Below are 11,577 nucleotides of genomic sequence, written 5' to 3' on the forward strand. Positions count from 1 at the left end.
CGGGAAACTCCACTGCACACTCCTAAGAGAATCAGAGTGAAAAAGCAAAAGGAACCTTATTGTCAGGAATATAAGTCTACCTTGCAGACCTGTTTCAAGTCTTGGGGGCCCCTGGAGGTCCCAGCTATATACTTTTAGCGTCGCTAATCTAGAGTCAGGACTCAGTTACTCAAAAATGAACAAATGCAACTAGAACCCTCTGAACCAATATCTGCATATAGAACAATGTAGGCATGAAACCTCCCACACCATCCTTGAGAGTGAAAGATAAAGAAGGAAATAAAAGGGATGCCAGGACTTTTCAATTAAATCTGTTTATATGCATGTGGGGACGACCCCAAAACACCGGAGCAAATCCTCTTATCTCAGACACTGCAGATACCACAGGTGGAAGCCCATCTCTCACATCCTTGTTGCTTTTAGAAAGCCGCTGATTTTAACAATGAAGTCTCCTTTCTCATGTCATTATACTAATGAGCAAATTTTCTAGTTGTTGCTGAGACATTAAAAAAACAAAAAGGTGAAGGTCTCACCTCTACTACCACTTCCGCTGAATTATTTTGGAGCAGATCCCAGACATGCCATTTCATCGATAAACGTTTCAGCATTTATCCCCAACAGTCTTCTTTCGTCTTAGCCTAATTACGATACTGTTGTCACAGCAAAGAAAATTAACATTAATTCTTTAATATTATCAAATATTCACTTGGTATTAAAACTTCCCTAATCATTTCATATTTTCCTTCTCTTCGTTTCTTCATATTAGGATCTAAATAAGGTATAGACATTACAATTGGTTAATATCTCTAAGTTTCTTTCAATCTTTAGATTCCCCTCCCACCCCCAAGCCTCCTGATTTCTTTATTGAAGAAACCAGGCCATTTGTCCCCTTTCATTCTCCATATTCTGGATTTAGGAGACCACATGCGTCTGGTGTTATTTGAGAAGTTTCTCTGCCCCATCTGTCCTGTAAATGGATCATTTGGTTAGTGAAGCTTTTTGGCAAGCGGATTTTGTAGATGGTATTGGGTACTTCTCATTGGGTCCTCTTAGGAGGCACGTGAGACCCGTGAACCCTTTCCATGATAAGTGGGCTGTTAAATTTGTGCTGGTTTTGAAAAATAATCTTCATTGAATTAAACCTCTGAGACTTCTGGGCTTTTCTGCTACAGAAGCCACGTTATTCAACGTTACTAAGACACTGATAGTAACATCACTTTGCCTAGGAGGGAGTATTATAAACTAATTACAGGCATCAAGAACATCATTTTTGAACCAACAATTTTCAGTAATATTTTTATAATGTAACCCCCTTCACCTGAAAAAAGAATAACTATTTCTTTTGATTTTTTTTAAAGATTTTATTTATATATTCATGAGAGACACAGAGAGAAAAAATAACTATTTCTATTCTTATTTCTCCCTCTGATGCTAAAATCTCTGAGAGAAATATGTGACTGGAACAGTCTGTTTGTTGATAACGATTTCATTGTCTTTTGAAACTAGAACAGCCTAATCACTAACCAGCCATACCAGGTAACATTTTTTTTTATTGTCTCTACATTCCATTAAGAACTCTTTTATTTAAACAATAAAATTTCTTCCTGTTCAATAATACACTTCTTGATAACATCATCATGTGCCGATGTTTTGGCAAGGCTTTCACAAGCAAAGCAATTTTTGTCAAAGCCACAATCAAAACCCCAAAGATTGTAATAATCTAGAGTCACCAGACTCTCAAAAGATGAAGAATCACAGCCAAAGGGGGGAAAAATAGGAAAAAATGCTGGAGAGGAGGACTTTCATCATGAAACCTTCCTGCCTGTGCTGGAAGAGTCATTCAACACCCCCTACAGCTGAGCTAGTAAAAAGTTGCTCCATATATGAAAATGTAATGATTCACTAGGAAACTTCCTGACACACAGAGAACAAAACTTGATAGTAATTCTTAAAAAAAAAAAAAATATTTGAGAGAGAGAGAGAGAGCAGAGGGGAGTGTGGGTAGGGGGTGGGGGGAGGGAGAGAACCTCCAGCCTACTCCCACTCAGCACAGAGCCTGCTGTGGGGCTCGATCTCACGACCCTGAGATCACAAGGGTTGATTCACTCAACGGACTGAACCACCCCTGTAACTTGTTAATAATTATTAAATGGTCTAGAAAAAAAAACAAAAATCAAGGTTTGGGGCTCATATGCCTTTATAAAAGTGTTTGCTGCTCTTTGTTTGATCATGATTAATTTGGCCAGAAATGATGAGATTGCAACCTCTCCTGTTAGCCCTCCTGGTATTAATCATCTCCAAGGTGATTCAGTTTCCATGGCAACTGTAATATTTATTTTTGCATTACAGCACTGGTTGGGCTCTAATGGTTGGGAGGGCAGAGTCATCCTGAAATGTTCAGTCTCAGTCATCAATTTCTCATTGCTGATGTTAGAAAACTGGCTCATCACTTCCAGGTATTAATATTAATCTGTATTCAGGCAATTCAAGTACAAGGGTGTCCTGAGCATATCCTGTCCGTTGGTTCCCAGTTACCAGGCTTGAAGGCCCAAAGGGTTTTTACTGAGTAAAGGAGCTCCTGGTGTTTGCGTCCAAATTTTCATGATAATTTTAAACATACATAACATATTACCATATTTATATGCAAATAGACTGAGGAGGTCTAGCTATAATTCCTTCAAGGAAAAAGAAAATAAATATTAAATATGACTTTATGTATTCTCCAAAACAGAGATCTCAATCGAGACCGGCTGACAATGAATTAAAGTTTCTGAATTTCATTAAAATTAAGTGTATTCAAGGGTGAATTGCAAATGAGGAGAGGTCTCAGATATTTCCTGTCTTCATTCAGAGCAATGAATATTGTACCAGATGTAAGATTTTCCTAGACAGGCTCCCGAACAATGGAGGGGAGCGGGTTTCTGTCTTGGTACATTTGAATGTGGAAGGAAGCTTTCTCTGAAATATGGCCTGAGGCAAAATCACAAATTCTTGGTATTTTGAATTATTAGTGTCTGTATCCCTGTCACGTGTCTTCAAGTACTTTCCATCCTGCGTGTCTTCTAAAATATCCAGGCAACCAGGCAGCCCGGGGGGTCCAGCGGGTGAGCACCTGCCTGCGGCCCAGGGCGCGACCCCGGGTCCTGGGATCGAGTCCCGCATCGGGTCCCCACAGGAAGCCTGCTTCTCCCTCGGCCTGGGTCTCTGCCTCTCTCTCTGTGTCTCATGGATAAATATATAAAATCTTAAAATAAAATAAAATAAAATAAAATAAAATATCCAATCAACCTATTGGGTCAATCCATCTTAAAACCCTTGCTCTCTGGGACGTGTAAGACAATCATGTGCTAGGCAGGCACGTAGGCTCTTCATCCCGCCCCGAAGCTGGCTCCCCGGCCTCCCCGCTGCGGGTCAGGACATGCTGCCCGCCTAGCAAGCTGCCCCTCGGTCCCCGGGCTGGGAGCGGGGTGAGCGGGGTGGAGTGGGCACGCGTAGGGACAGCAGTGCCCTGGGCAGCGAGGCCCTGGTGTGGGTGCCCAGGAGCCCCGCATCGGCCCCGCATTGAGCCCCACATTGAGCCCCGCATTGGCCCCGCATCCAGCCCTGCATCGGCCCTGCATCCAGCCCCACATCCAGCCCCGCATCCAGCCCTGCATCGGCCCCGCATCCAGCTCTGCATTGGCCCCGCATCCAGCCCCACATCGGCCCCGCATCCAGCCCCGCATCCAGCCCTGCATCCAGCCCCGCATCGACCCCACATCCAGCCCCGCATCCAGCTCTGCATCCGGCTCCGCATCCGGCCCTGCATCGGCCCTTCATCCAGCCCCGCATCCAGCCCCACATCCAGCCCCGCATTCAGCCCCGCATCGGCCCCGCATCCAGCCCTGCACCCAGCCCGGCATCCAGCCCCGCATCCAGCCCAGCATCGCAGTGCCTCGGGTGGGCGGGTGCGTCGCGGGTGGAGCAGAAGGAAGCAGCAGGTGGCCCGCATGAGCACTGGCGCGGCCAGTGCAGGCCAACGGCTCCAAGGACCACCCGGCCTCCTGGGGGATGTGTCCGCGGGACCCCGGGGACCTGAGCTGCAGATGGCAGGTAGCACAGGGCTGGTGCCGCAGGGGCCCCGCTGTCATGGCCTGAGGTCCACCCCCGAGGCGCCGTGCCAGTGAGAAGCCCGGGGACAGCGTGGGAACCACCATGGTCGCCTTCTCTGCCCACCCGCGTCCCGCACGGCGCTGCCCACCCTCCCGGGGCCTCTGCGCGCTCAGGCCTCGTGCTCCCACGGCCGTGGACGGGGGTGTTGACGTCGTTCTCCCCCATCCCGTGCATGCTGGCGTGGGTGGGCACAGGTGCACCTGAGGGCAGGGACGCAGGTGCACCCGAGGGCAGGGACGCAGGTGCAACGAGGGCAGGGACGCAAGTGCAACAAGGGCAGGGACACAGGTGCACCCCACAGCAGGGACGGAGGGCGCAGGTGGCCGTGGGGCAGAGGGAGGGACAGGCTTGCACGAAGGCCCCGGGACAAGTGCGCCCTGTCCCGCCCCTGGGCACCCTGTCCACCGCACTGCACTCCCTGTCCTGCGCCCCTGGGACAGTCTGCTCATCAACTCCGCCACCTGTGGGCGGGCACATGCCTCGCTGCTGTGGCCACGAACCCACGTGCTGCACCTACTCAGAGCCATGTCCTTGTCTTTTCTTTCTTTCTTTTTTTTTTTTTTTTAAGATTTATGTTTTTTGGGGGGGTTGAGCATGCATAGTGGAGGGGGAGGGAGAAGCAGACCCTCTTCTGCGCGGAGGTTGACCTGGGCCCAGATCAAGGGCCGGATGATTCCCAGCTGAGCCCCTGGCCCCCCAAGCCCTTTCCGGAGAGCACATTAACTGCTGGATCCCAGAAGCCTGTGAACCCGGGTCCCTGGAGGGCGACTCCCAAGGCGAAGTCCTGGGAAGGTCTGGGCCGCCCACGGTGAGCTCATGGGGCGCCTGCTTCTCCTTCGCCCCGCTCATGCTCTCTCTTTTTTCTCTCTCTTTGTCTTGTTCTGTCTCAAATAAATAAAATCTTAAAAAAAAAGGGGGGGGGAGGGGACCCGGAGCAGGCTGGGTTCTCATCTGTCGTTCGGCTCGCGTCCCTTCCCTGGCACCGTGGACTCAGTGCCCAGGGGTGCAGGAGCGCCCAGGCCAGCGTGCGGCCAAGGCTATGGTAAAGAAGGGGCAGCGGCCAAGGAGTCGGGGCCCGGCGGCATCTCAGAGCTCCTGGCCACCGTAACAGGCCGGAGCCTGCGCGTGGGGAAAACAAGGTCCTGATGCGCTCAGGCTGTGACCATCCATTGCTGTGGCCCAACATAGTTGCACGTGAACCGCGTTGGAACCGGGCCCTCGCTGGCCTGGCTGCCAAGTGGGCAAAGTGGACGAACACGTGAGGATCTCGAGGCCGCAGCTGCAGGGACACAGCGAGGCCGGAGCAGGTGCCGTGGGGAGCGTGTAAGGTGCAGCCATGAGCACGCAGGCCACACACTCAGCAGGTGAAAAGAGCAGGAACGCGGGAGGAGCACGTGCTTTTGAATTTGTCGGTTAAAAGCAAGTGCAGGTTTAGAGTCCCAACAGCACCGGTATCTCCGGGGCCCCGCGGCCTGCAGCGTGGTGACTCGGCCCACGGGGAAGCCTGGATTCCTAGCACTTCTCACCCTTACCCAGAGATGTCCACACTGCCGGCCTCGGAGCCCACCTACTTGGAACAGCAAGCTGCAGGTGTGCTGCGGTGCCCGGCGAGGGATGCCGGGCTGGACCACTGCCTGCAGACATCGTCGGGGAGCCCAGTGTCAGCCCAGGAGACAAGGGGGTCAAGGTCAGGAAGAGGCCAAGGAGGAGGGGGTCATGGGCGGAGGAGCTGGGCCCCCCCAAGAAGCCGAGGCGGTCGCGATTGTTCCAGGAGCCCCAGGAAGCAGACACCAGGCCACACCTGGGTTAGGGCTCCCCTCCCGGGACAGATGTGCGACCGTGGGTCCTTCCCTGGCCCAGCACACGGGCGACGCGGTCCCTAAGTATCCACCTGACGTCCTCCAGGTGCTGGCTGCCCTGGTGAGCCCGGGGCGGGGGGACGTGTGCGCGTGTGCCCGCGGGAGGGGCACAGACCACACGGGAGGGTGGCATCCCCCTGGGGTGCACTTCGCCCCAGGCCGTCGTGCTCCCACACAGAGGGCCCAGTGTGGCGGGTGAGGTTGAGCCACGATGGGGCGGGGGGCGAGGGGGTGGGTGTGGGTGGCTTGGGCTGCAGGGGTGCTGTTGGCAGAGGCTCCCGGCCCGCTGCCTTCGGGGGCTAGGGGCAGGGTCAGAAGTGGTCACCTCCGTGCACCTGCGCAGGGCGGGGGTGGGGGGACACCCGAGGGTCCCCGAGGAGCCGCTGGGTCTCCGGGAGCCCGAGGCACTGTCGCGACGTCCCGGACCTGTGAGGGGCAGCTCCGCTGTGCAGGTGATTCTGCAGCACCAACAGCACCAGGGGCTCGAGGGCGTGCGCCTCCTGACCTGTGTGGCTGCGGGGTGGCTGGAAGCGGAGCCAGAGCCTCTGAACCAGAAGCCCGGGCGTGTCCCCGACCTCCAGCGACAGCAATGCCAGGTACCAGGGGCCGGGCTTCTCTCCAAGGCTCAAACTGCGCCGAGCTTCCCACCCCGGCGGAGAGCCACCTGCCCTGGCAGCAGCCGCGCCCATGGGTGCTGCCCCCGCCGCTGGCCCCAAGGTGATGCCCCGGCTTCTTCCCGCGCGCCGGCCTGGCGGGCAGCCCCTCCCCGCCCCTCCCACTCACCCGCCCCTCCCCGCCCCTGCAGCACGGTCACCCCGGCCAGGTGACACAGGGTCACACAGGGACGCGCTGCCTGCACCACGGGTCACTCCTGAACAGCATCCTGGCTCGCGCCCCGGTGCCCACTTGTCCAGCCGCCGCCCTCCCGGCCTCGTGGACCACAACGACCGTGACTGGGGTGGATCCAGACGGGCCCACGGAGCCAAAGGCCCCGCTCCAGACGCCCGCTTACTTCTAGACACGTCCCTGCCTCCGCGCGTGGAGGAGCTGCGCCCCAGGACCCAGGAGGAACCCCAAGCCCCAAGCAGGTGGCCCGATTCAGCAGGAGGGGTGCAAAGTCCAGGCGCCCTGGAGGGTGCAGCTCTGGAGAGTGCAGGGAGCCGTGCAGCCAGGGCGGCTCTCGCGGCCCAGCAAAGCCAGTGAAGGCCCGAGCCAAGCCGGGATGGACTAAGACCAGGCCATCCCCCGGCGACAGGTAACAGAAGCCATGCCACACTGTCTCCCCTGTGCCTTGGGACCCTGGCTTCCTTCCCCACTGGCATCGCGGTCAAGGCCTGGACACCTGCTGGCCTCACCTCACCTCCTGCCCTCCTGGCTTCACAGGCACAGCACGAGGGCCTTGCCTCCCTGTTCTGTGTTTTGCGACCACTGCCCTACTCGGTAACCTCCGCGGGTCCATCCTGCCTCCGGTCCTACTGGCCCCCGGGTCCCCCTGCGTCATCACACTCACCCCTGTAGCACCAGGGGCACAGCTTACAGCTCCATAAGAACATACTCCAAACATCATCTTAATGTCATCATCTCTTAAAGTAAGCCCCGGGGATACAGATCGCGCCGCCAGTGGGCCCTGGGGTGGCACGGGTGGTTGAGCCCATGGGTGTGACTCTCGGTTTCGGCTCAGGTCATGCTCTTGGGGTCGTGGACCCAAGCCCTGAGTTGGGCTCCTTGCTCAGTGGGGGAGCCCGGCTTGAGGGGCCGCTGCCCCTCACCCCTACACCTATAGGCTTGCACACACTCTCTCACTGTCTCTCAAATAAATAATTTTTATAAAAATAAAGAAAATAAGTTGTGCTGCCAGCAAGCACTGTCCCCCAGAGCCCCGTACCACTCTCGGGAGGGCTGCTGGGGTGACAGCCGATGTCCCCCAGCCATATCCCCAGCGCACCAGCCATGGCCCGTGGGGCTCGCAGCTTGTCGCTGCAGGTGGACCAGGTGGGGGACTGTGGGCTTGAGGAGCACTCAGCTGGGAGGAGCTGCCCAAGATTTCCAATCCCTGCAGCGACATGGCCTCCTCATTGCCCCTTCACCCGGGCACCGATGAGCTCTCTTCCCCGGCATGTCCCGACACGTCCCCTGTTGTCCAGAGATCTCAAACTGGGGCCGTTCTTCTTCGTCAAAGGCCCACATGATCTTTTGAAAATGCACATCTGACCACACCCCCGTGTGTCTTTAAACTGCTCAGGGCCTTTATGCTCTTGTTTCATAGAGACCACATCTTTCCTGCGGCCCAGGAGCCCCTGCCTGCCCGCTCCGTCCGCCTCCCCAACTCCTTTACCCTCTGCTTCTTCCACCTGCTAAAAGCTATTGAAGACGGCACCTTGGGTGACACTGTCACGCTCTGCAGTGGGTGGCCTCGTTCCCACTGGTCCAGAGAATTGTAAAGCGAGGCGGAGAGCAAGAAGTGTTTATAGGGTGAGAGGAAGGAACGAGGAAAAGAAACAAATAGAAAATGAATGAGACATGAGGAGGGAAGTTGAGAGTCCTGCCCGACTTGGCGCTCGGGCGCTGGCCGGCCAGCGGGTGGGTGCAGGGGGACAGGCAGGGACACAGCGGTCATCTGAGTTCCAGCTTGCTACTGGCAGCCTCGGGGGAGCGGCTTGGCCCGGCCTGGAAGCCTACGTCCTGCGGCCTCATTGCGGCTCCCCGGCACCTGGCTCCCAAGCCCTGTGAGCCCTGTAAGCCTTGTTGAGATGGCGAGGAAGCCTTCGGCGGGACCCTTGCCGGGACACAGAGATGGGGCTCCAGTGCCACCAGGGCGAGGACGAGGGCCGGCGGGCCCAGCAACAGGGAGCTGGGGCGATGGCAAGGGCCTGAGAGGAGAGGTGCAGGCGGGCGCTCCCTGCTGCCTGGGCCCAGCGGGCTCCTGCTGCGCGCACACCTGCGCCTCAGGTTCTCTCCAGGCCCACCTGGCAGGCCTTCGCTGGGCTGGGCCGGGACTGCGGCCGGTGACCAGGGGCAGGGTGGGGACCGAGTGCAGAAGGCGCCGGGCCTGGTAACACTGGCTCAGGGTGAGGCTCCGTCCCTCCTTGGCCCCGCCACTTCCTTCCAGCCTCTTCTGCTCCCGCCGCCCCTGGACGGAGCTTCCTCGCTGCCTCCCCGGCCCGCCCCGCTATCCTGGAGCTCCCCGCTCGCAGCTGCCGTCCAGGGAAGCCTCCTTGGCCCTGCCCTCCGGACGAGGTGTCCCCACCCGAACTTCACCCACAGTCCATGCGAAGGTTTCCCGTAGCAGCGGACAAGGGGATGGAGGCTCCCGTGTCGCAAAGGCCTCGGCCGCCTCCCGGGGCCTGAATCCCGACGACCCCGCGGAATTCCTGGCAGCCGGCTTAGGGGTTGGCCTCAAAGCCCCCATTAAGTCAATGAAAACTATTTGCTGTGCTACTTTTTAATTTAAAGATAAGGGAGTAACAAATGGTGTAGAGTAACAAACTCAATTTTTTGATAAGATTCAAAACAAGTGAATGTGTTCCCTTGGGCGCCTAACGCTTTAGCCAGAGCCACGGCCCTGTAGCGTCCACAGTGATGTAAAAGGTACGTATGGATGGTTTGCCTGATTTCTTGAAGAATACAGTTTGTGTTTTTAATAACAAATAATAAAATTGACTTTAAGGTACAATGAAATGCTTTCTGGAACGTTTGAGGTAATTTTCATTGGCATTTAACGATGTACTCGGGTGTAACCATACTTTTCTGGACAATATCTTTCTAAGTCATCTGACGAGAAAATGCTGATAGTTTTCTTTCTTTAACAGAGGTGATTGGGTTTAATCTTTTAAACGATATTTTTCGATATTGGCTCAATTTCTAAGCCCTCTTTTCTAATAATTATAACTGAAAACTTCAGAAAAGTTCTGTTTGGGGTGATTTCAAGCTCATAAATATTTAACCATAGATGAGTTTTTACTAAGTTAAAATGGGTGTGTGACATCATCGACTTGTCCTTTTGTCATATGACCCCCACTGAGTCATATGATCACTGAGTCCAAAAACCTAGAGATGTTTTTTTTTCTCTTAATGTGGATTCAACAAGTTATTTGAATCATATGACGGATTTTCTATTCAAGCCCTGAGATGACAGGTTGGTAATTATTATTGAACAATTTAAAGTTCTGGAATGGATATTTGCCTGGCTTGCTGCACTACCAATCAGGGTAACTTGTATCTCTCTTTCAGTGTGAAAATAATCTGACTCTGAACTCACAGTGACGTCCAGAAATACCCAGAATCAACTTACCCATCCTTTGCTATCCACACTGCACCAACTTACATTGTCCCCTTTGGGCCACCACTTCATTTGTTCTTTACCCCATTAGCCAAGTCACAACACATGTGGAATGGAGTATTACTACTGATTATCATTATTTAGACGATACGATCTTAAATTTGCCATGAAGGAAAAATCATATCATTTAAGGGATCAGCCAGTTGTGAATATTGCAACCAACAGTTGACAATCCTACTCTCAAGGAGCTCATTATACTCATAAAAATAGCCAACTTTTATGGGGCATTTCCTAGGATACTGGTACTGTGCTTAGCTTCTATATACATTTTCAGTGTAATCCACTGATTGAGTTATAATTATCAACTGATGAAGACATTCTGTTGGGGCCACGATAGTTTTTAAAAGCACAGTAAATACTATAATTACTTTGATTTCTTTATTAGTCATGATAATTCATATCGTTTGATATCCCAAAAATATTAAAATGAAGAGTATTGGATTTTTCTCCCAAAGGGAACACAGATTAAAGAAATTGATAAATTATTTTGAAAGAACAAATAACTACAATATAAAGCAGTATAAGATAAGTGCCATGAAAGATGCATGAACAGGTCTTATCCAGCTCAAGAAGGGGAAGTAAATGGGTTGAAAAAAGTCATAGTGAAAGAGGTCATAGTTGAGAGATGCTTTGCCAGACTGGTGGCACTTTTTTGACAAACATGGCATGAACATTGGCCTATGTCAAGAGGCCACATCATTGGCCATTGATGTGAGGAAACAGCCTAGTCATGGAGGCAACGAAGGGATGCGAGGTTCAGTGGAGGGAAAGTAGGTGGAGGCTAGTCGATGTTTACTGTAAAGGTGATGAAAAAGCAAAAGAAAACTGGGAGGAGGTGGGACAGTGCTCTAAATTAGGGTCGTGCAGGGGCCACTGAGGAGCTTGGGTAAACCTGCTCCACAGGGGACGAGGTACATTAGAGCTTCCCAGCAGAGCTGTGACATAATTGCACAGCACTTAAAGAAAGTGAATCTTGCAGGGATATTTTGAAAGCAGAGGTTCAGGAGGGTACTGATTTGGAAGAAGCCAGTAGAAGGTTATTTCAAGAGCCCAGGTGAGAGATAATGAGGGCGGAAGCCGGAGTGGTGGCAGTGATAATGAGGAGCTGGTAAAAAAATGAGCCCACATACGGCTGAGGACCCTCGTCACTGCACGTCATCGGCCCTTCAATTACTGGGCAAATGACATGAATTGTTCTCCCAAGCTGTGCAGACACCTTGTGATTTT

At 53.4% G+C, this 11,577-nt stretch overlaps 1 long non-coding RNA gene across 1 annotated transcript; it reads left to right on the plus strand.

Moving 5' to 3' along the window:
- The first annotated feature begins 2,346 nt into the window (after window positions 1-2,346).
- On the plus strand, window positions 2,347-3,274 carry LOC140619111 (uncharacterized). Its single transcript, XR_012019054.1, has 2 exons — window positions 2,347-2,456; window positions 3,012-3,274. It is a non-coding gene; the product is annotated as an uncharacterized lncRNA (long non-coding RNA).
- Window positions 3,275-11,577: the final 8,303 nt, after the last annotated feature.

The sequence above is a fragment of the Canis lupus genome, chromosome 1, assembly GCF_048164855.1.
Source record: "Canis lupus baileyi chromosome 1, mCanLup2.hap1, whole genome shotgun sequence".
NCBI classification, from domain to species: domain Eukaryota; kingdom Metazoa; phylum Chordata; class Mammalia; order Carnivora; family Canidae; genus Canis; species Canis lupus.